This window comes from Stigmatopora nigra, chromosome 10 (assembly GCF_051989575.1).
Source record: "Stigmatopora nigra isolate UIUO_SnigA chromosome 10, RoL_Snig_1.1, whole genome shotgun sequence".
Classification (NCBI taxonomy): domain Eukaryota; kingdom Metazoa; phylum Chordata; class Actinopteri; order Syngnathiformes; family Syngnathidae; genus Stigmatopora; species Stigmatopora nigra.
This window is the reverse complement of record NC_135517.1, coordinates 13,849,021-13,873,263: the sequence shown is the minus strand read 5'-3', so window position 1 is coordinate 13,873,263 and position 24,243 is coordinate 13,849,021. Positions and strand designations below refer to the sequence as shown.

The window sequence follows — 24,243 nt, the reverse complement described above, 5'->3', positions numbered from 1 at the left end:
CATTCATCTGACATCATCATCCATGACGCTTATTCTCACAAGGGTCCCAGGGTTGTCGGGGCGTATCCCAGCTAACTATGGGCAATAGGCATAGTAAACACTGCATTGGTTGCCAGCCAATTGTTGGGTACAAGGAGAGAGACAACCATTCAGGTAAACTCTCATATTTTAGGACAATTTAGAGTGTGAATTGCATGTCTTTTAAAGTAAATATACCAAAATATGAATAAGGACAAATGCTGTTTACAACTTAGTAAATTGCAGGTATATAAGTATATAACAAAAACAAATATACACAACAGAGTGTCTGACCACATATTTTGCACCGCTGTTTTTGTCCAGATGGGGCTATAAGTTATGACCACAGCAATTGTTACTATTCGTTAGTCTATCTTTGGCATTTGTCATTTTTATCAATACTTGGCTAAAAAGAGTGTTGTAACTCTGATTCTTTGTTTTGTTAGATTTTGTTGTTGTTGTCCTGTTTAGTTGCTTAGAAACAAAGACTGGGAATCATTATAGGCTTAAGAATTCTAATGTGCCACCAGGGAGTTTGGTGAACTACCATGTGATTGCCCCTACTGTGTTGTTTTTTTCATGGAAAACATCTGGACAGAATAAGGTTTTATATTAAAATTGACATAAAATCGAAATCTGGCAGTATAAAAAAAATGAAGCCTGTTCTCCATCTGCCAAAGTTCTGCGTCTTGTCAACTGAGTTTGGTACACTGCTACCATACAGTGTTCGTATCTCAGGTTTTGCTAGAATGAGAGCTCTCATCTTAAAAAAAACTACAACAAAAATCACTAAACCAGTCACTCACTCTACCCCTAATGTTTTCCAATTTGTTATGTGTACTGAACATGATAGAACATAATCAGAACATTGAACGCTTTGGGAAAATTCCATTATTTCACAGCCCTAAGTAACAAACAGAGGTAGGACATCCCTGGTGTATACGATGTCAATCTAAAAAAGTGAAACAAGTTTGAAATATCTCACTTGACACTTTTATTTCGAGTATTTAGATAGCATTTAATGCACATTTATCTAAACTGAGCCATGGACCATATTTTATACTTTAAAAAAGGCATGGAAACAACAGAAAATTACATATATTACTAAGACTACTCACAAATGAAATAGGATAAGGAGATATCTGAGTTCAATTAATTCAACACAAATCTATTATACTCACAGGAAGCCCTGACCTATTTTGTCATATAATTGGCAGTTCACTCAAGTTGGTAAATTTCCGACACACCTTATGATCTCAGTGGTTGGGTATCAGTGATTTAATTGTGGAATGCTGTTTTTTTTTCCCGGAACGAGAGGTAACTCCTGTTGAGCGGTTAATAGTCGAAGTCTAGCAAACTAACAAGCCATAGATGATCAGTCATTAAACACTTTAATAAAGCATTTAAATTGTGCACCGGTACAAGTACTTTTTGTGTCTTTTTCGGGAAAACGACAGCTGCTCTGCATGTTTATGGCTCCGGATTGCGGTGAAAACTGTGGACGTGGTTGTTGTCGGTTTACAACTGCTGCGGCGGGCCGCCACCACTCAGTAACTTTAAGTTTAGCTCGGCACTTGCCTTCAAAGGGGAATGGAGGTTGGAAATAAAATATACACATGATGGATGATATGTCAACTAAGCAGCTGGTTAAGAACAATCCTGGTGATTTACCTTATGATAGAAATAAACTGTTAACTGTGTTAGTTAAAAATGCCCAAAACATTCATAGGGTGCACAGTGTCATCATTCATTCATCATTTTCTGCAGGTAAAATAGGCTTTATGATGGTCAAAATATAATACATTGAAAATTAAATTTCTTCTGAAAATGAAATATTTTAGATTGTTAAATACTGTTTTGGAACATTGGCACAACTGTTATATTTTTGGCTCTAAATTTTACGAAAAATTAGGAAAAAATGAGCATATGTGCAACACTTGACTAGACTTTTAGCTTTAATTTGCAGGTGTAACAATCCCAATTGGGTGAACAGTGGTGGTATTACAACAGATGCTGCCCAATATCCAATTCTGATGCTCACATTACTTTTGCCACTGAAGGAGGCATTGCGAGTTGTAAGGCGGACTTGCTCTATGTATTACATCAAGCTTCAAGCATTCTTGATGTATGTATATTCCTAACAGAAACATTTTCTACCAGGGTTTTTATCACAAGAAGCCATTAAGTCAAACATTAATCATTTAAAATTATGAAAAATTCCTTGAATTATCTGATGCTTTCCCTGCTTTCACATGGCAATATGCATTTAGAGCGGCAGACAATTCGACGAAACCTGATACTTTACAGTTACGTATTAAGAATGTGTGTGTGAAAAACCTCCATAGTCTGAGGTTGCTTTTTTAGGTTCATTTGTCTTGAGTGAGTGGTTTATTTACAGATGGTGGGGCATTGCTTGAGCCATTGTGGATACTCCTCTTATAGTGGCTACCACTTTCTATGTCAAACACTCTTTCCCTTCTGTTTTAACTGGGTAGTTTTGTCGGACACCAGTCCACCACCATTGACATGCCATGTCCTGGATTGATGTGATGGACAAGGCGTTATTTTTGTTTTGGAAGTTACGCAGTCACAAAGTCCTCCATTTTAAGGGCAGCATTTTTGCCCAGTGTTTATTTTTCTTCATCTAACCAGTTAAAGTGCTAAACTATTCACAGCAGAGAGGCGATTTGAGGAGATGTCATGTTTGTAAATGGGGTCAGTGTCACTTGGTCGTCACTAGGCTCCACCGTGAGTGACCTCATAGGACATCAGCAGGTTGTGACAGACAAGGAGGGGGGAAAAGAGGAGCGTTTGATTTCCTCACAGCTGCACAGAGCAGGGGTGGGTTGAGGGGGCTGATGCACCAGCTGCAGACAATGCTTCTCTTGACTCACCAGTGAACACACACATACGCAAGACACAAACAAGACTGAGAAAAAACTTTAGTGCTCAGGTCACACGCACACCCATACGCATGCATGCACTCACACAAACACACACAAAAAGCTCTGTTAGGGTTTCCATCCAAACCAATGGGAGCATTTTGAATTTCATGCATGACCACGCATTGCCACAGTATGTGTTCTCTTTGCATTGTTCCAGCAGCACACACACACATATATATATATATATATATATATATATATATATATATATATATATATATATATATATATATATATATATATATATATATATATATATATATATATATATATATATATATATATATATATATATATATATATATATATATATATATATATATATATATATATATATATATATATATATATATATATATATATATATATATATATATATATATATATATATATATATATATATATATATATATATATATATATATATATATATATATATATATATATATATATATATATATATATATATATATATATATATATATATATATATATATATATATATATATATATATATATATATATATATATATATATATATATATATATATATATATATATATATATATATATATATATATATATATATATATATATATATATATATATATATATATATATATTATATATATATATATATATATATATATATTATATATATATATATTAAGGTATGTGTTGGTTTAGTGCTTTGGTTAAGTTTATGTGTGTGCCTTTGGCCTTGTTCAGAATGGCAGCCTAAACCTGAATTTTAGCACATCCAGATTGAAATGGCTCTTTGGTAATCTGAACAATCACAAATGACATAAAAATGATTTTTGTGCGATGGATTGAAACTATATATAGAGGATAATTTCATATCCAATAAGCACAAGATGCTTCTCAGACCGTACAGCTATTATGGGTTTTGACATCACTATATTGAATGAAGACCTAGTTACCACAGACAGTTGCATCAATAATGTGGCCCAATCTGAACAGACTCAACTCTGATTTAGACACAAAAGTACAAATTCAGCCTTAATATGTATTGTCGTTATGACTGCCTGCTCCTGGCTTGTCCTTGTGAGAATTTGTGTAGACAATTTCAGTTTGTTTGTTTAAATTTTATTTTTTTATTTTGTCATTTGTTTTGCCCATAGTATTTTGTGATTGAGAGCAAGTTTATGTTAAATGAATATTTTTTATAATTTGCACCAGTTTCTATTTATTCTTTTGCCTTGTTTCCTTTCACTTGGGTCCATCTCTCATTTCTGTTCTCCCTAGCCACCCTCCCATCCTCACATATTTGCTGCATGTTGTGAGATCCAACACCTTTTCCCTGCAGATCAAGATATTCTTTATCGTGGTCCCTTGTTGAATTTGACTTTTTACTACGTTTCCAGACTAACTTTGTTCAGATTGGGGGAGATTTGAAATGTAATGTGCTTATTTTAGTTATTTCCTTTTATTATGATCAAAATGGGCAAACAAAAGGCACTGCCTTTTATTTCTTATCAAGGTTGCAATTTGAGCAGATGAGTAGGTGGATACCACTTCCCAGAAAAGACAGTTTCCCAGATTTTACTGGCATTGTAAATGATTATTTTTTTGTTTCCTTTAATCCTCCATACCTCATACATTTACTCAAGTGAAACACTATAAAATATATATCTGATCAGGATTTGCATAGGGTGGCCAGATGGAGCAAGTGATTAGCATGTCGGCCTCAAAGCTCTGGGGTCCTGGGTTCAAATCCAGGTCATTCCCATCTGTGTGGAGTTTGCATGTTCCCTGGGCCTGCACAGGTTTTATTCCGGTACACTCTATTTGGCCAAAACATTTCAAGATGCACACCGACGTCAAATGAAAGGCCATACCCTGAAACCCTAAAATGTATACAGTGCAGCCCAATGCAACCCAAGTACCCGAAGTACCCAGAGCCACTCTGGGGTTCAATCACTGAGCCCCCATTCCGCACCACAATTGTTGTGCTTTAATATAAAAAAAATATTCTACTCAACCAAATCGTGCATTTCCTGCCTGAAATACACGATTTGGCCACAATAACTTGAACAGGAACGTGAGCTTGACGACTCCAATGGTTTCTGTGCTCCGAAAGGCAGAACCATGTCGGATCGAAGTGAAATCACTGCAACGAACTGCGTGAAGACAGGTTTTATCTTCAAATACACGCCTAACACTCAATCTGAGGCTCGGTGATGAATGTATGGAGGGTTTTGGGCCTTTGTGATTGGTCCTCTCTCCTGCTCTCATGAAGAAAAATCCTTTTACGGATGATCTTGATTGTTTTCGGCCTTAATGGTCTGCTGCTCCACCCAGTTTGCCATTTCTGAAAAAACTTTATCGTGCCGCCACCTATAATGGCCTTGAGCAAGGGCCAATTCCTTCCAGGACAAGGGTCCCTCCTATATCTGATCTCATTGTGTCCAACAATCTTGGGAAACTAATCCAACTGCCTTCACCCTCCGCCCATTTTCCGGTGGCTCGCGAACTCCTTGCACCACCAAGTCTCAAACTTGGAAACAACAAGTGTCTTAGACTGACATTTTATGGAATAACTTGTTCGAGACAAAATTGTATCAAGTATTGTTTGCATAAATAGGAAACAAATACTGATTGCATAATTGCTCATGTTATATTTTAATTCAATTCAATCAATCAATTAAAAAACATTCTCAAACTCTACTCTTCCACTCTATATAGCACTTTCACAACTTCAGACCTTATTAGAACACAACTAGAAATCACAAAAAAAATAATGTCAAATAATTCTACGAATTGGAATTTAATGCACATTCACTCACACACAAAACAACCCTTTTTTTTTACCAAGCATGTATCATTTTCTGAGAGAAATGAAAATGCCTCAAGCCATTATCTTTTAGGTTAATGTTGTTTGATTGGGTATTTAACACAGTTCCAGTAGGAATTCCAAAGCTGATATTTGCAGGCTAACATTTATAATTGGTAGGGGATTCTAAATAGTATATTGTTCCAATCTTCCCTACTATCAAAATACTAATGAGACTCTTTTTGTACTAATTGACTCTTAAGTGTTTTTGGCAGGGACAAGTTCACTTGAGGTGCACCATGGAGCAGAGAATGAGTATAAATACTACGGAATGACCTCAAATGCAGGAGGTGTTGTCCATTAAGGCACAGTGTTAATAAAAATAAACTGACTCATCTAACCAGCAGATACCAACAACAACAAAAATGTGCTACCACTGTTACTGCTGTAGCCTTTATTAAAACATTCATCCTTTTTTGTATCTGAATCAAATCAAAGTGGAGAGGAAAACACATACTATACACAAAACGCACCTCACCTTATTATGCTGCCTTGGCAACCTTAAGTGGTAGGTCCTGGTCAAAGGTGCATGTCCCCCAGCACCACCCTTAATGATCACTTCAGTCTCCACAATCAAGCAGTACTTTGAATAATGACCTCACAGTTGCATTACACAACAGAGTTGCTCAATTACTCATTTCAGAGATCCAACAAATGCCTGTTTTCAAGAGAACTTTGGATTTTAGTATTTTTATTGAACAGTTTCAATGTTGTAATAATTCCTAAAATTGAGACTCGACAAAATTAATGTTAGGGTTTGAGTTTGTTGAGTAATTTGGTACATTGCTTATTTGTGCCCGAATACTCCATCGTAAAAACCCGATCGCTCAACTCTAGAATTAAATTATTGCTCTGCACAGGATGTGTCATCTATAACATGAAACTATACAGTGTACCCTATAAAGGCAATATGGCTTTTTATGGCTTGACTAACCTGACCTACATTACAAGCATGAGTGAGTGGCTGACCTCTATAAGGAGATGAGATGGAGCATAGGTGGAGGAAGGGCTAGCTTATCACAGGTATTGTTTTATGGGTTGGGTTTGCTGTCATGTGCGCTCATCAATTTTCAAAGTCTGGTAACACATTTGCATAGCGTGCAGCCTGAAATGCATTGAAGCAGCACAGCAGGGCATATAAGTGGACCTAAGTATGGTAAATAAGAAGTATGTTTGGTCGAAACTTCAGTTTTTAGGGTCAACATTTAAAAACTAAAGAAATTCACAAAGTACTTTTCTCACACTAGGTCCTACATCCTCCGTCGTGTGACTGTAATGTTAGAATTTCAAGCACTCACATCTCAACCATTGATGCAGTTTATCAAATCTCTAAAGTTTGCCAATAAGAGAAGATGCCCTCTTAAAATTTTTAAGTGTAAAAAAGCAATTATATTCAATGGCGGTTCTAGGATTTTTCTGAAACGGGCCAAGAAGGGGCCAAGGGTCGTTTCCATCTTTGTTCAGATCAAAATGACAATATACACAGATCATCCTGCATGTTTCGGTAATAACATAATTTATTGACAGTGCAAAAACCATGAACAATAGCCAATTAAGACGGCAACGCCCGAGGCATCCAGTATTCACTGAAAGTCTGTCAATTCTGAGGCATCCAGTACTTTGTATCTAGTATGGCTACATTCAACATAGTGTTATCTATGAGCTTATACACAAGATCTCTTCCCTGAATACTTGGATCCCTCACTACCACTGAACATTTCCTGGACTGTGCCATCGAACTCTACATCTTTGGAATTGGGCTGTGATAGTTTTATGGACTGTTACGTGGCACACAATCATTTTATTACCCATAATAGTCTCTTTGTAATGAATTATCCATCGTAATCTCTTTGTATTTATTTACCAATAATATTGTCGTTGTATTTATTTACACATAAAAGTCTCATTATATTTATTTACTCATTTTACCCTTGTTGTAAATAGATAACCAGCTCTCTACATCTCACAGTACTTGTATAGTGACAACAAAGACTATCCAATATGACTCTCCTACCCAAGTACACAAAGGATTTATTCATTGACCCTTTTCAAACACAAAATAATATAAAGCAGGAAAAAAAGTATTAATTCACATTTAATCATCCAGCGTGCAAGTAAGCAAAAAGAAGGATACAATATATATCCTTCAATTCAGTTTTTTATGGGCACAATTACACACGCACCAAGATATTGTAGACCTGTGCCGAAAGACAAAGGTACAGCATTAACATTTCACATACCATATTTTCACGCCTATATAGCACACCAACTTAACAGTTGGTGGTGCAATTTCTGTATTTAGCCGATACACAAGGTGCGTCAGTCAGCTCAATGGGCACAACACTTGGTAGTGCCAACAAGAAACTTTTAAAAAAGCCAGCAGGAGCGAAACTGAGCATGGTTGTGCTTTATTGACGTTATGTGTACCCACGTTAAATATAAGCCAGAGCATTCAAACATGTACAAATCCATCTCACCAGCGTGCCTCTTGGCAGGTGCCATTTTCGGGTCAAAGCAATATTGTATGTGCTTTTCTTTGTCCCCGCCCACACACCCACATCCTGTCGTAATTCACATCAGCCCCTTTCTTCTATATCCAAGTGCCGTGTCGGCAAGAAATGCACCCGGTGAGGCAAATGGTCATACAGGGAAATCTATAGAATTTTGAATTTAGTTCATACACAGCACTGACTGATTGGGCGCCTCATTCATTTTAAATAAAATTTTAGACTTTTTAGTGCATCCTATAGGCGTGAAACTAAAGTACTGTAGAAACAACATCTGATTCTTGCCCTAAAATGCAATTTCACATTTACAAAACGCATTACACATCATTCAACATGACATCATAGCCTGGAGGTTTACCATTACATCTCAAATTGGATATATGGCCATTTGAATGTGAGTAAATTGTTCAAATTAGCTTGGTGACTTCTTGTTCCAGCAGCATTCAGCATTTTGGCACTAAAAAAGGTCTAGAACTAGAATAGTAATAATACAATTTAAATTGTACCTTTCCTGTCAATGTAATTTCAACGAATACCATTTCCAGACATACCGGCATTGCATTACTGTATTTTCTCACGTACAACCAGGAGTGTAGTTTGTCATCCTTAGGTAAAATGGCAGCACAATGAGCGAGCATTGGTAGGCACGAGAAAGTTTTTTCACGTTTTATGCAAGATACAGTTCATTTTTTTCTTGAATTTTGATTCATAGACATCAAGTTAAATTTTGTTAAGTTTTTTATCTGTTTATCTTTTTGAAATTTTAAAATAAATTACCTTATCGGCCGCATTGTCTTACCTTATGTAGTTTTGTGCATGTCAAGTCTAATTTGTGTGCATATAAGGCGCAACCTTGATTCAGTCTTTTTTTTAGCAACAAATACGGTATACATGTGAGAAAATATGGTCGTTGTTGTCATCTGATTTTACCCAATGAATCACGTTTTCAGCAACCTGGTGAGACTTCCTCAAATTGCTCTTTGTTTAAGCCCTCGTTTTACATTCATCTTAGCTTATCTGTTTATTATAAAACACTTAAAGCACCTATCTCTTTCTTTTCATGCTTACTAAACAGCTAAACATGATGGATAAGAATACACAAAACTGTCACTTGATAGTTCACATTTCATCAAACAAATTTTAACTTGACATTGTAGTTCAATGCACAAGCTTAGACGTTTAGAATGTAGCAGTTTCAATATAGTAACAGGTCTGTTTATTACAAACGTAAACTGAACAATTGACAAATGATTTGCCTCACTAACAATGAATTTGCTGAGCTTATAATTATGCCTTTTAATCATAACTGACATGCATGAAAACCAAACAGTAAAGATGCTGTGTTAATGCTCAAGTAATGTAATCAAATTCTCCGCGGGTCTGCTTCTTATCCTATTGAGTACTATTGATATAATCGGACCGCATTGCCACTAATAGTTGAGGGGTATAATTGCAAAAGTGGTCATTGAATCCTCCGGTTGTTTCTCTCGCCAGCTGATTAATGGAACAGGGGATCTTCAGGGGCAATTCAAATTATAAGCAAGGCCAGTTCCACTGTGGCATCACCAAATATCAAACTCTTTGAGATTTGAGAGGAGGTTGAACATATGTTAAGCGAGAAAATCCCAGTGAGCCAATCCAATTCATAGGAGGGTTTTCTGGAAGAGAGGAGTGAAATTTCTCATAAATATCGCAACAAATTGCTGCAAATTCTTTGCCGAAAGCAAAGTGTTCATTCATCCATTCATTTTCTGAGCGGCTTTATCCTCACTAGGGTCGCGGGAGGTGCTTGAGCTGCCTATCTCAGCTGACTTTGGGCCAGAGGCGGAGGACACCCTGGATTGGTGGCCAGCCAGTTGCAGGGCAAATGAGCCTACCATGCTTGTCTTTGGAATGTGGGAGTAAACCGGAGTACCTGGAGAAAACCCACGGAGGCCCGTGGGGAACATGTAAACTCCAGTGTGAAGAAGAAAATAATTTGAATACAAATAATGATTTCTAACCTTGTCAATGTGTTGAATGTATTTTTTACTAAGACTTTGTATCGAAAGCACAAAATTGTCTTTTTGATGCCAAACGGCTTTATATATTTCTCATCAGTTTAAAATGAAGTAAAATAATCAATTGAAAGCTAAAGAACTTTACTATTTGAGTGTCTGTTTTTTTAGATGTTTACTTTGTTTTGAATGGTTGCCTTAATTAAAATGTACTTTATATATTTTAATTTGTGTGAAAAAACATACTTTTTGTCTATAAAGTTGAGTAAATGAGGTTCATGTGAATGGGTTTGTCATTGTACTGCTTCCAGCCATTCACTCCAAGAGAGCAAATGGAAAAGATGGTCTTGGAGCACAAACTCCAGGCGTGGGTTGAGAGCAACGTAGCGCCAAAAACCCCAGCAACTGTCGACAAGCGTTGCTCAGTCTTGTGAGCGGAGGAGGTTGCAGTGAGTGGACTGAAGTGGTGGAGTGGAGGATGGAAGGGGGTGGGGTGTTCAGGAAATGAGGCACTGGGGAATTTGGCCAAATCCAGCTTCTTTAAAAACACTCAGTGATGTCACAACATGGTATGCACCAACTACACCGTGTAACCTTTCACACGTTTAAATAACACATTAATTTTGGAGGACATAAAAATACTGGCATACATAGGCAGACTTTTTTTACTTGTATTTTTTTTATTTGGACTTTTTGTAAATAAAGCAGAATTTATTATATATAGAGTTGCAACAAATTGGGAAATGTTGTTTGAAAAATAAATAGGAAATAAAACAAAAAACAAAAGTCGGCTGACGGACACAAAGTGGTGAAGGGATTCCAATATGTCTTTTAATCTTTTATATTGCTGAATAATGTCAGCATAACAACAATTTGTACTCGTATCTATATTTTCAACATGACATTGATTTACTTGATTGATGTTAAATTATCATTGATACTTGGCACAATTAAGCAACACATTCAGATTAAAAATCCCCAATAAAATAAAAAGAAACGTTTTTGACATTTAGTTTGAGGCACCACCAAAATGTAAAACAGCTAATTTCTTTCCCACTACTGCAGTGTTTTTCTTGCAAAATCCACATTATCTATTTGGCAGAAATGCTCACTCATGAATTTGCAAACTTAAAAAGAAAAAAACTGTTGAGAAAAAGGGAAAAGTATTCTAATGCTTTGCTTTAAAGGAGCGATATGAAAGAATTGGAATTCAATTATTCATTAAATGCTTCTATTACTCATTAATTTTCCATACCGCTTACCCTAACAAGGGTCGCGGGGTGCTGGAGCCTATCCCAGCCAAATATGGGTACTAGGCGGGGGACACCATGAATTGGTGGCCAGCCAATCGCAGAGCACAGGGAGTCCGACAACCATCTACACTCAGATTCATACGTAGGGGCAATGTCGGGTGTTTTTATTCAGTCTAGCATGGTTTATGGGTTGGGAACCTATGGCTCATGGCATATGGCTCTCCGCTGACCAGTAAGCTAAAACGCATCAATAAGAGTCTTGCATTGGCACATGATCGTGTTTGCAACATGACCTCAAGCTTCGGTACATCCACCAATAGGAGCCTCGCGTTGGAACACCCCAGTGGTGCCGACACTAACCTCAGTGCCGCTACATTGACCCATGAGAGCCCAAAACTTAAATGAAGGAATAAAATCTTTTTTGTGGTGCTGTCAATGCATTTTCAAATATGATTTTTCTTTGCCAGTAGTGTGCTTATGTTGAAAAAAAAATACAGACTTCCCCTCCCGTTGTGGCCAAAGAAACTAACTGCTGCTCCTAACTTGGCTCTTGTCTTTCTTTTCTTTTATTTTGGAACTCAGCTCTATGTATTTACCTACCCAGTTAAAATTATTATTTATTAATGCACCAAATTAACTATGATATAATTTGGAACCCTTATGTTTGTAGACTGTACTATATAGGCATTCCGTTTTTAGCATATACTAATAGAGAAAGACTAGACTGACAACACGTGCTGTATGTTTTTGTGATCGTGATTGTGTAGTCGTTAATCGATGTATTTTTTTACATTGGTATAATAACGAAGCTTGATTCTCCATTGCAAAGTGCTTATCTGACAGCCCTCAGAGCAAGGGATTGTTCTGCGTGTCAGTTGAATTACCATTTTTGGTCACCAATCTCACATATGACACGTTAAACTAGTGACAACTATTGCTACGTAATCATGGATGCAGCACAAAATAAACTAAGATTACTTTTGAGAGTGCATATCACTGTTCATATTCAGCAAAGATGGTGGAATGATTTTATGAATGCACAATTTTTCATGATGACAAAGGGATTCGACAGGTTAAAAATACACTCTGAGACAAAAGCATGATGAAACAATGAAACCAAGTTTTCATTTATTAGACTAAGGAAGAAATGTGAATGAGTTTCAAATCGTGCATGTTGTACCGATAGAGTTGCAATTCAAACCAATTGTTACTTAATTTGTGAACATTTCATTTTATGTATGTAGTGTTACTGTTTGGAGATAAAAAGGATGGCAGGGGGTTGTGAACATGTTTCATGCCGGACTTTGCTGTCTAAAGTTGTGTTGTCTTGTTTTTTGGATTATTCTCCCCTCATCTCATCTCATTTTATGAACCGCTTTAACCTCATTAGGATTGGACAACAATGCACACTCACACCCATATCTAGGGGTAATCTAGAGTTTCGAATCAGGCTACCATGCATGTTTTTGGAATGTGGGAGGAAAGCGAAGTACCCGGAGGAAACCCACCCAGGCCCGAGCAGAACATGCAAACTCCACACAGATGGATATGCCCTGGATTTGAACCCAGGACCCCAGAGCTGTGAGGCCGACGGTCTAACCACTCGCTCGTGTTCGGAAATAGAAAATTAATGTTCCTCATTTACAATTGTAACTGATATATTTCAATATGCTTTCAATCCCTCTTCTCATACGTTGCCAATAAGTTTCAAATAAATGAGGTTTGCTGCCTAATGATGAAAACCAAAATAAAAATAGTGGCATGTGATGAATGTGTCTGCTTCTTTACAGATTTCCACTACATCAGATGCAGCAAGTGGTCACGTTTAGCTGGAAAACGCTGTGCACTCACTCAGTGATGCTTCATGTTTGGACTAATGACTCAATGTTCGCTGTTAACTTGTGAAAAAAATGCACTAGGCCTGTAATCAAATTAAAAAGAGATGACTATTTAAGATTAATTCCTGTTTTTAAATTATTTAGTGCATTAGGTCTGCCATATTTCCCAGCACATGCAACCACTTTTAAAGATATTTTTGTGTGGCCACCGGCGCTCATTTCTTTCATCTCAGGCGGGATTTTTTCTCTCTCAAGCTTAGAGCAAGAACAATCAATGAAGAAAAAAGATACCCTAGTTAAGATTTGAAAATCGTGAAGCTGCTCAATATTTAGACGCTGCATGTTTTGCTATTTGTTTTTGTTAAACCAGTACTTAAGAAAAGCAGCCTCAACAAGGTCTGTCAATTTAAAGAATATACACAGGAATGTATGGATGGATGGAATTGTTTATTCATTTTAGAGCAGTTCTCTCTCCTTTCCCTTCTACACATCTGTAACAATTTTAGAGATCTTTTTAGCTTGAATTGAGAAAACCTGTGACACTGAACTTATATGGATATTTGACTGAAGCCTAACACCACAAATATTTGAACATAAGTTCAGCTAGTAGTGGCAGTGCTGATTAGTTCCAGTTCTCAAGTAGTTTATTCTTTCATTTTCCACTTGACTTATCCTCACAAGGGTTACTGGGGTGCTGGAGCCAAACCCAGTCAACTACGGGCACCAGATGGGAGAGACCCTAAATCGGTGGCCACAATCGCAGGGCACAAGGAAATGGATGACAATTAATGGTCACACTCATATCTAGGGGCAATTTGGAGTGTTCAACCAGCCTAGCCTGCAGGCTTTTAGAATGTGGGTGGAAAGCGGAATACCCGGAGAAAACCCACACAATCGAAGAATATGCAAGATCCTCATAGTGAGGACCCACCTTGGATCGACCTCTGACCCCTGACCTGCGAGGCCAACATGCTAACTACTCGTTTTCTTAAGTTTTGTCAGTTGCCAGACATTTCACTCCTCTCTCACTTATGCAGTCGCCATTCAACAACAATTTGTTGATTAATTAATCCATTCATTTTACATTCCAAGGATCGTAGGGGTGTTGGAGTCCATCCCAGCCAACATCAAGAAGTAGATGTGGGACTCCCTGATTGGTTGCCACCCAATCACAGGGCACAAACGCTTACTTAAGGACAATTTTGTTACTTCTTTAGCAAGATGTCGAGTCAAGATAACGAGGAATCAGGACCCAATCTCAGGGAGGCAGGCAAGAACGAGGAAGGTAGTGCTCAAAGCAAAACTTTAATAACTTAAGCAGGATTTAGAAATTTACAAAGACATAGAAATCAAATCACAAAACCAAGCCTGACAAGGAAAGACACGAGAAAGCGAGGAATGAGACATATGGAACATATGGAACGTGAAAGCATCGCGTGGACAAACAAAAGGAGACGATCCGATAAATGACATATCAATCAGTGGGGTTTAAATAGATTGACATGGGTAGACGAGACAATTAGGTACACCTGGGAAACAGATGAGGGAGCAAGCCCAGGGAATACACCAGGGGCAGAGAAACAACAGCTGAACGGTCCTGAGACATTTCTTTTATTTATTGCCTTTTATTTAAAAAAAAACAATCATTCGCGAGTCCGGCGACAAATTGTCCGTCGATAAAATGTCCAGTCACGCAGTCGAACACAATGGGCAATCACTCAGACAGGACACCAGGGAGAAAAATGCATAAAACCAAGCAACCATAACATATTTACCGCAGGGGCCACCAAGTCCGGTGCTCAAGGGCAGCTATCCAATGTGTTTTTCGTGTCTCCCTCCACAAACTGAATCAAACGAACTCTTCAGCAATCTCTGATTACCCTCAAAATTGGGGGGTCTCTTCATGAGACTTGGAGGATCTAGAGTTATCACACAGTGGGGTGACCCTTACGGGGGCGGGGTCAAAGTTCAATCTGGTTTTGGCAATGTTCCAAACTCTAAATTTTGGGCCAACAATCAGTTGTCATGACATCTGACATGTTTGTGTCCCATCCCCAACTTGTTTTAAAAATGTTAGCGCTACTCAGTGGGAGCAAAAGAAATGTATTTCGGGAAAGGCTCCTCATCCAAGGCCAAATTACATATTTGCCTCAAAACTTTGCATAAGGAGCCTTAATCTTTTGGACCTAATGGGCCATCAACAAAATAGCTTTTTTCATCAAAGAGAAGGGGTCTCAAAAGAAAGTTGTAAATTACCTTCGCTATTTTCTACCCTTAACTTTAAAAAGTTATAACTTGGTTTTAATTCAATGTGTGCAGCAAATCTACTGTACTTGATGATTGCCCCGCCCTAAAAGCTCCTATAGGGGTCTCTTGCAAAAACCCGACAGCGCCTAGTGGCGACAAAAAGTATTTCTCTTACTTTTTGATGTTCAGTTTTTACCAGGTTGGGAAATTTCAGTCTGTTCAGAATACTTTGGTGTTTCTGTATTTCGAAACAATGTCCACAGGTCAATACCTTTTTATGTGGTCACCAGTCATTCGCCAAGAACATGTGTTATGATCGCGCCGCGTAGAGCGACGCGATCGGAGGGAAAGTTGAACCCAGAAGCAGAGTCGCCAAAGTAAATGGAAAGGTGAGGCAGATCTGTAGCTCTTGTAGGTTGATTTAATAAACGGGGAAACATAACTTAAACAACTTGGCTTGACCACTCATTACAAACGAAAAGAACATGCGGCGTGGCGTCAATGGAAACGGCAATGACTACGAGGAAAAACAGAAAACCAAACCAGAACGATCCGACAGCGTTCACAGAAAATCATAATGCTTAAATACCAAAAATAATCTAATCACGTAATTAGTCACAGCTGATAATTATCGTGACATCATGCCAGGAGAGGCAATCCAGCGACTCCTGACAACATGAAGTACTTTAGCCTGCATCTTAGGGAGTACATGTAGCCACGAAATTTGGGACAAATGTTTCCAGTAGCCTAACCAACACTTAATGTGCATTACGTACAAATTGTACAAAAATTAGGTCATGCTTGTCCTAGGGACCTTTACATATCAGCATCAAATTTAGTGGGTCTAATCTTAAAACTTGCCCAATCAAAAGTTATCAAAACGAAGAACTTTCGTGAATGGGCGTGACCTCCACTGGTGGTCAAAGTTCAACATTTGCTTCTACACACAACACGTTTTTTTGCATCACACATCAAATGGCCTTTTTGAGATTTCAGACGTGCTCTTTTTCAATAATACTGAACAACAAACTGGATGTACAGTTTTGTCTTGCAAGAGTGAAGGAGTTTTGACACAGAGTTAAGTACGAAAGGAGGAAATCTACAAGGCCACTGAACGCAGTGCGGGTGCTCCAAGTGCACAAAAGAGGTCAAGCGCAAGAGTCTCGCGCACACTCCGACCAACTCCACAACATAATTCTGGACAATATTATTTGCCAGACGCGGACCAGATTTCAAGACCATGAAAGTCTGATGTTTCTCTTCCACCTCGACCCGCAGAAGTTTCAGGAATACCAGAAAACTTTCCCACATGCAGCCTTCTCCAGCCTAACGCAGAGCCATGGAGCAGTTTTCGATCTGCCTTGGCTAAGAACAGAACTGATTGTAATTTATGCCATTGATGTTTTCGCAGGAAAATCTCCCACCAATCTCCTTGACTTCCTTCAGCAGAACAATCTGTGTGAGAGCATGGGGCGGCTGTACACATTAGTGGGTTTGACAGTGACCATCCCCGTGTCCACTGCTTCTGTCGAAAGAACAGAATATAAACTTATGCCAGAAATACAACAGGACAGAATCAACTGCATTGGCAAATGCTACTTTAGTGTAAAATAAAATGTGTTCTTTTTAAAATGTAAGATATATAAATTTCTCACAGCACTGATTGGCCAAGCAATGTCACTTGATCATCTGCAGCCAGTGATGGTAAAGCGGGGCATGTTATTGTGAATAGACATGATGAGTCGCTTTGTCTTGACCTCCGCGGCAGATGCCTCACCAAACCCATGAGACCAACTCACTAGGTTAAGAACCACTGGGTTAGGCTTATGAAGTTCCTGCAGATTAGGCTCAAAATAATGTTATACTCTATGCTTTGTCTACATCCCAGGAAATGCCCAAGCTTCAGGATTATTGATCTTAATTCGGTTTTCTTCCTGATTTTGTTTTGTAAGTAAAGGCACCGGTGGTTAGCGTCTTGGCCTCACAGTTGGTTTCAAATATGGTTTTGAATCTGGGTTCAAATCCAGGTTGGTCCACCTGTGTGGTGTTTGAATGTTCGGTGTGGATTTTCTCCGGGTACTCTGATTTCCTTACACATTCCAAAAATGCACAGTAGGCTGATTGGATATTCTAACTTACGCCTAGTTATGTCCGTCTCCATGTGCTCTATGATCGCCTGGCCACCAATTCAGTCAGCCTGGATAGGCTCCAGCACCACCTGTGACTTTAGTGAGGAAAAGCGGTTCAGAAAATGGATGAAAGCAATAAGGTTCCACTGTATTTGAATAAAGTACTAAACAAAAAGTATATTTTCCACAATACAACCTTTTTAATACTAATTTAATTATTTATTTTTAAATTGATTGTTTTATTATTAAGATTAGGAAAATTACTCATGGTCGTTTTAAGACTTTCTAAACTACATCTGGCATTTGGACAATTATTTGGAACAGGTCATTAACTTGCAGAAAGGTTCTGTATTCCTTTGTATTCACCTCATGTGTGTTTTTCCATCCAGAAAAAAGGGAAAGAAAAAACAGCTGCAATTCCTGTGTTTTGGTGAAATTATAAGTGGCTACTAGAACTCGAATTTCTAAGAATACATTTTGGCTATTGGTGTTTTACGGGAAAACTCACTTTCCATGATAAAAAAAAAACAAATGGTACCTGAGGTAAGAGGGTTTTGAAAATGATTTCCATTATCCTAAATGATGGCAGTCTAGTGAACAACAAGATGAGAGAATTACAAAAATAAATACATTTTTAAAAAAGCTCTGACACACTAAACCAGGAGAGCAGTAAAACATACTCACAAACCCCTGCAGATATGCAAACGCACACACATCGGCGAGTGGTTGCAGCAACCACAGCTTGCAATGAAAAGCACATCCAGATGTTCTCTTCGTAGACTCACCAACCCCCTCCTACACACACATTCACAGACATGCGCACATTTGCTGGCCACCGAAACAGAGTCGTTCTTTCAAGACTCTTATTACTTCTCAAGATATTTGTACACCTACACTTTTTAGGAAAGCCCTGACTTCGCAACCAACATCACCATTTAAATGATTTACCTATTGAAGAAATCACAGTTTAAAAACACTAGAAAAAAATAAACAAAAAAAATACATCAAGGTGTGAAAACTGAAGGCTTTTCAATAGGCAACATAGTAACTTTGTAGAGATTTTTGACTCTATGTTCATCACTAAATGAATATAGGACACATAGTAGTACCTGCACATGTGCAACCAATCCTCCTTGTCTACAAGAGCTCCTAGATGGCCATCTGCTTGAGGCCCATAGTTACTTCAAGGAGTTGTGTATTGTGTGTGCATGTGAGCGCGTGCGCAGACAAGTTGTCTGAGAATGCCCCAGACAGGAAGGAACAGAGTGGGCCCAGCAGTGCACAACTTCAGAACTCCAGTTGTGTTTTACTTCTTTTTCCATGGGTGCAAGAGAGGCCATGCTGGCTTCCTTTAAAACAAGACAGCCATTAATACATTCCCCTTCCTCCTCTCATGACGCCACATGCCGCTTTTGGGCCTGACCCGGGACTCGGACCACCGTGTTCTGCGTCAAATCATTTGTTCCATGTGTCTTTTTTTTCTCTCACAAGCACAGTTTGTGTGTGTGTAAGTGTAACCTTAGTCACATTTCCATTGAGACTACTTAAAAGTTTCAATGTTAGCAAAAGTTACCGGGTTGTTCATGCAATTCTAGTATTAAACAATGGGTGTGGAGTTTTTCATTTTCCACTATAGTAATCCCTCGAATATCACGATTAATGAAGACCAGACATGGCCACGATAATCGAACACTCATACCATTGGAGTAATTTAGAGTGTTCAACCAGTCTGCCAAGGTTGTTTTTTAGGATTGTTAGGTAGGTTGTTTGATACTAAGAGCTAAGACTTTTGTGGGCAACGAGGAATTTTTCAAATGGGGGTCAATAGGGAAAAAAAGGATTGAAGCTTTTATTTTACAACTGGGTGCAATGATAGTTGAGAAGGACTTCTCGAAGTTGTAAAAAGAAATATAAAACAAGTTATGACCGTATATCGAACGGGCGTAATTGTACACTATGCTTTGGGTTCTAACGTGTTGCTAATGTATATATTTGTATATATGAATATATATATATATATATATATATATATATATATATATATATATATATATATATATATATATATATATATATATATATATATATATATATATATATATATATATATATATATATATATATATATATATATATATATATATATATATATATATATATATATATATATATATATATATATATATATATATATATATATATATATAAAATTGTGTATTATTGTATATTATTTAAAGTTGGATTGAAGAAGCAACAACGAATCACTATTGTGATTATTTCTTCCTGTGTTTCAAGTGAAAATTCAGGGTACAACACATGCAGGGAAGTGAATGGTTAGCGTGTCGGCCTCACAGCTCTGAGGTCCTGGGTTCAAGTCTAAGTCTGTCCACCTGTGTGGAGTTTGCATGCACTCCCTGTGTCTGCGTGGGTACTCTGGTTTCGTCCCGCATTCCAAAAACATGCATGGTAGGCTGATTGGACACTAAATCGGTATGGGTGTGAGCGTGCATGGTTGTCCACCTCCTTTTGCCCTGTGATCGGCTGGCCATCGATTAAGGGTGTCCCCCTCATCTGGCCTGAAGCCAGCTGGGATAGGCTCCAGCACCCCCCGCGGCTTTAGTGAGGGTAAAGTTGTTGAGAAGATGAATGAATCATCACTTCAAATGGGGCACATCTGATCACAATCAGACACCTAAGCTTTGAGTAAAGCCTGAATAATGGCCAACATTTATTTTCCTCCTTCACTATTCAGCTCTTTGTAACCCTCACTTTCAAAGAATCTGAGAGAAACTAATGAATTATTCAGCATACACCAAGAAGCCTCCAAAGACACATTATGCTGCTGCTGTAGTCGTTTTTCCATGTATTTTCACTCCTAGTTGTAGCGACCTTATAAATGGACATTACTCTCTTTATTTATGTGCTGCATCTTTCTTTTGTGAAAGTATTATATTAGTTGTCATCAAAAAGTAAACATGATCCACAGTTTTATCTTCCCTTATTGGACATTTCACATCCAATTTTGAGATTTGCCTGATTAAAATCTCCTGCAATGATGTGCGCACCGCTTGGGTAGGCGTGCTGGTGATTGTTTTGGTGTCTGCTCATCCATAGTCAACACTAATGTCTGAGCTCAATGCTTCAAAGTCAAATGCAGAGCACTCCTTTAATTCATCTTCTGGAAAACGAGCATCCATGTGGTCATGGAGTTTACAAAAAAAGTAGTCTCATCAGTATTTCTGCCATCAACTGATGAGGTCCCTATTGCCTCTTTGATAAGAACACTTCACTGCATATCTTTGTCCTTTAAGTATTGCGAATGTAACTTTTCAATCTTTGCTCTTGTTGGCACTACTGGTCAACACTTAGATAAACTCGGACACAAGGAGCACACCGACATAGAAATAATGATATTTTAGCCATGTCTGCAGAGGGCGGGGCAACAAAGGTAAAGCCTGAGGATGTGTATACCCTCCAGGCTCATCAAAGCTATTTCCCGCCCCAGAAAAACTCATGAACGGCGTTTTTATTAGAGGTAGGCAGAGACAAACTTTGGCCGGGAATACATGAACAAAGAAATGGGTGGTGACAACAAAAGGTGAGTGCACGTTTTAACGAAGAGGTGTAAATAAAATTCTATTCTAGTAACTTTAAATCCATAAAAGTGCAAAAGGGTGCAAGATTAAATGTAAGAATACAATGTGTTACATATTTCACAGTGTGGGATAGACTGGCCAACCGGCTTAATAATTGTTTGTTCATGTCAAGCCTGGCCAAACTGGTTTTACAATTGTTTGTTAAGACAGTGGAATGGTAGGCTAACTAGCTGGCCTTGCAATTGTTTGTTCGCCTCGCGAAATGTAAGATAGGCTGGATAACAGGATTTGCAATTGTTTGCTTGTATTGTGTGATGTGGCCAACTTGCTTTGGAACTGTTTGTTTGAATTGCGCAATATAAGATAGGCTGCGGCAGTTTGTGTGAGCTATAGAAATATCGTGTTTGCATACTTAGCCCTGCAAATGTCCAACCATATTAGCCCAAAGTTTTGTTTGCATAATCTCTGTCCTACATCGCTGTCTTAGAAATATTACCCTGTCTTCCTAAATAAAGACTGACCCACTGTTCATTCAGAGGGAGAGAGAGTTGCGAGGATGACAAACTGTGAGTGTGTTCGCAGCTGTTTGAGCTCTCTCCCCATCCTGCAGTCTGGTAATAAACCTATTTCCTATTTAAATTGATCTCACTCTTTCTTAACCTGCTCCTGAAGTTGTATTTACAGATCTGTCACACAGCTCTAGCGAAGCAGTGTCCATGCATCACAATCAAGTTGCGTCTTTATAAAGTTAGGCAGCTTTGTGCCAGCTCAACTAAAATATTTTCCAGAGCAGTGACAGTAACCTTGAACTTTGGATCATTCACCTTTTTGTAGCAGTACATTGCCATTGGATCTTTGTTATCAGAGAATTCTCTTTTGCAATATTCTTCAAGCACAGTGTAGTAATTCAAAGCAGCATTCATAGGTTGGTATGTGAAAGCCAGTACACTTCACTCAGAGCCAGAGGACTAAACGACATTCTCTCTTCATCAAGAATCTTTGCGGGGGCTTCCAATTTTGCGTTCTTCACGGTGAACTGAGAGAAAGTGTAATATACTGTTCTCAGAAGAGATTCCACATCTCCCATCAAAGGCACATCTTCAGCATTACAGAGGCACCATAAGATATCAGCATGACCATTCTCTGCATGTCCATTCCATATTTGAAGTAAAACTGTTTTATTGCCTGCATAATATCCTGAGCAGTGCATGATATCAGCTGGATGATGCAACCAAACACAGTTTTATAGCTGACATCATTTTCCTTCCTGAATTTGATCTATATGACGAGCATTTTGTATACTCTTATGTCTGTGCTCTCATCTACTATAAGGCTATGCCACGGTGGATAGTTAACCTTACACATAGTCTCATTCTGAACTCAGGACCCCAGAGCAGAGAGGCTGACGTGCTAACCACTCATTACGCCAGGCCCCCTTGAAGTGGTGATGTAAACTGAAAATTCATAGAGAAATTCCAATGAAAAATGCCATGGAATTTGTCTTTGTCTGGATGGCATACAAAGGACAGTGTGTACTGTATTCAGTGACTCAATATTGTGTCAAAGATTCCAAATGTTATGTCAGGTGTTCAGTTTGCAGGCTTTGTGAAAACACATTAGTCGTGAAATGTGCAATGAGATATAAAGCATGCTGCAGCCTGCCTTTCCAAATGTTTTGCTGGATTTCAGCAACAGAATCCCATGTAGGTTTCTACACATGGCCACTCGTGTTTTTCACTCCAAAGATTGTATTGGGACAACACAAGCTCGGAATTTGTACAGACTACATTTTTCTGGGGCAGCACGTGAGGGTAGCACCTTCGCCTCAACGGTCTGTGATTCGCGGTTCAATCCCTGGTGGGTTACAACCTTCCTCTGTGGGGTTTGCACATACTCCCCAAACCTGTGTGACTTTTCTGTATGTACTTTGTCATTTTACATGTACAATGATATTTAAAGCTTGGTGTTTTAGTCCTAGTGTCAAAGTACAATAGAAGTTCAGTCGCAAAGCGCGGGATCGATTCCCGCAGGTGGCGGTATGATTGAGAGTGTGGATGGGTCGTTTACCTCTCTTCATGCCCTACGGCTGACTGGCAACCAGTCTAGGGTGTAGTATGCCTTCCGCCCAAAGTGAGCTCGGGTAGGGTCCAGCAACCCCGTTGCAGTGTTATGGCTTTTTACGAATAGTGCAGTGAGAGTACTGTTGGAATGTGTGCAAGTAGAAGAAATATCGGCGAAACTGGGTGAGCTCTTTTCTTTTTCAAGTGTCTTTTCTGTATGTACTCTAGTTACTTCTCACATCGCAAAAAATAAGTATTTCAGGCTGTTTGAATACTCTAAATTGACCCTAGGTATGAGTGTGAGTGTAAATAGCTATTAATCTCATTCCGCCCCAGGATAGGCTCCAGCACCCCCACGGCCCTTTTGAGGATAAGCAGTAAGGAAATTACTAAATACTTTTATTCGACATGATCTGTGTTTTGTAGCCCAAAAGACTATCCTCCACCACATGCAATAGCAAAAAGTAGTTTTGGCACTTGGGAGTATTTCCATTACACTAACCTTGTGGGTTGGATGAACAGCTTCATTTTTATTCAACCACCCAAAAATAGAAACAATCTGTGAGCCTGTGACTTAAGAAGCATACACATCGCATATTGACTCAATAGATAGCAGTGGCACGCTCACTGTCAAAGTTCGCTCAGGGAGTACAGCACCTAAGAAGAACTAACAACACAGAGCAGAACTATCCAGATGAAACGAAACACAGTGAGCTACGGAGATAGTGAGTAAAAGATAAGTCATCCAAAAGCCAAAAGGAGATAATATGACGACGATGCGTATGTAGAGATTGGCTTC

The 24,243-nt window shown here is 38.5% G+C and overlaps 1 long non-coding RNA gene across 1 annotated transcript; it reads right to left on the bottom strand.

Annotated features, from left to right (window-relative positions):
• Positions 1 to 14,820: 14,820 nt before the first annotated feature.
• On the bottom strand, positions 14,821 to 18,584 carry LOC144203297 (uncharacterized). Its single transcript, XR_013327653.1, has 4 exons — positions 18,473 to 18,584; positions 18,327 to 18,378; positions 17,315 to 17,883; positions 14,821 to 17,184 (listed from the first exon to the last, which is right to left on the bottom strand). It is a non-coding gene; the product is annotated as an uncharacterized LOC144203297 (long non-coding RNA).
• Positions 18,585 to 24,243: the final 5,659 nt, after the last annotated feature.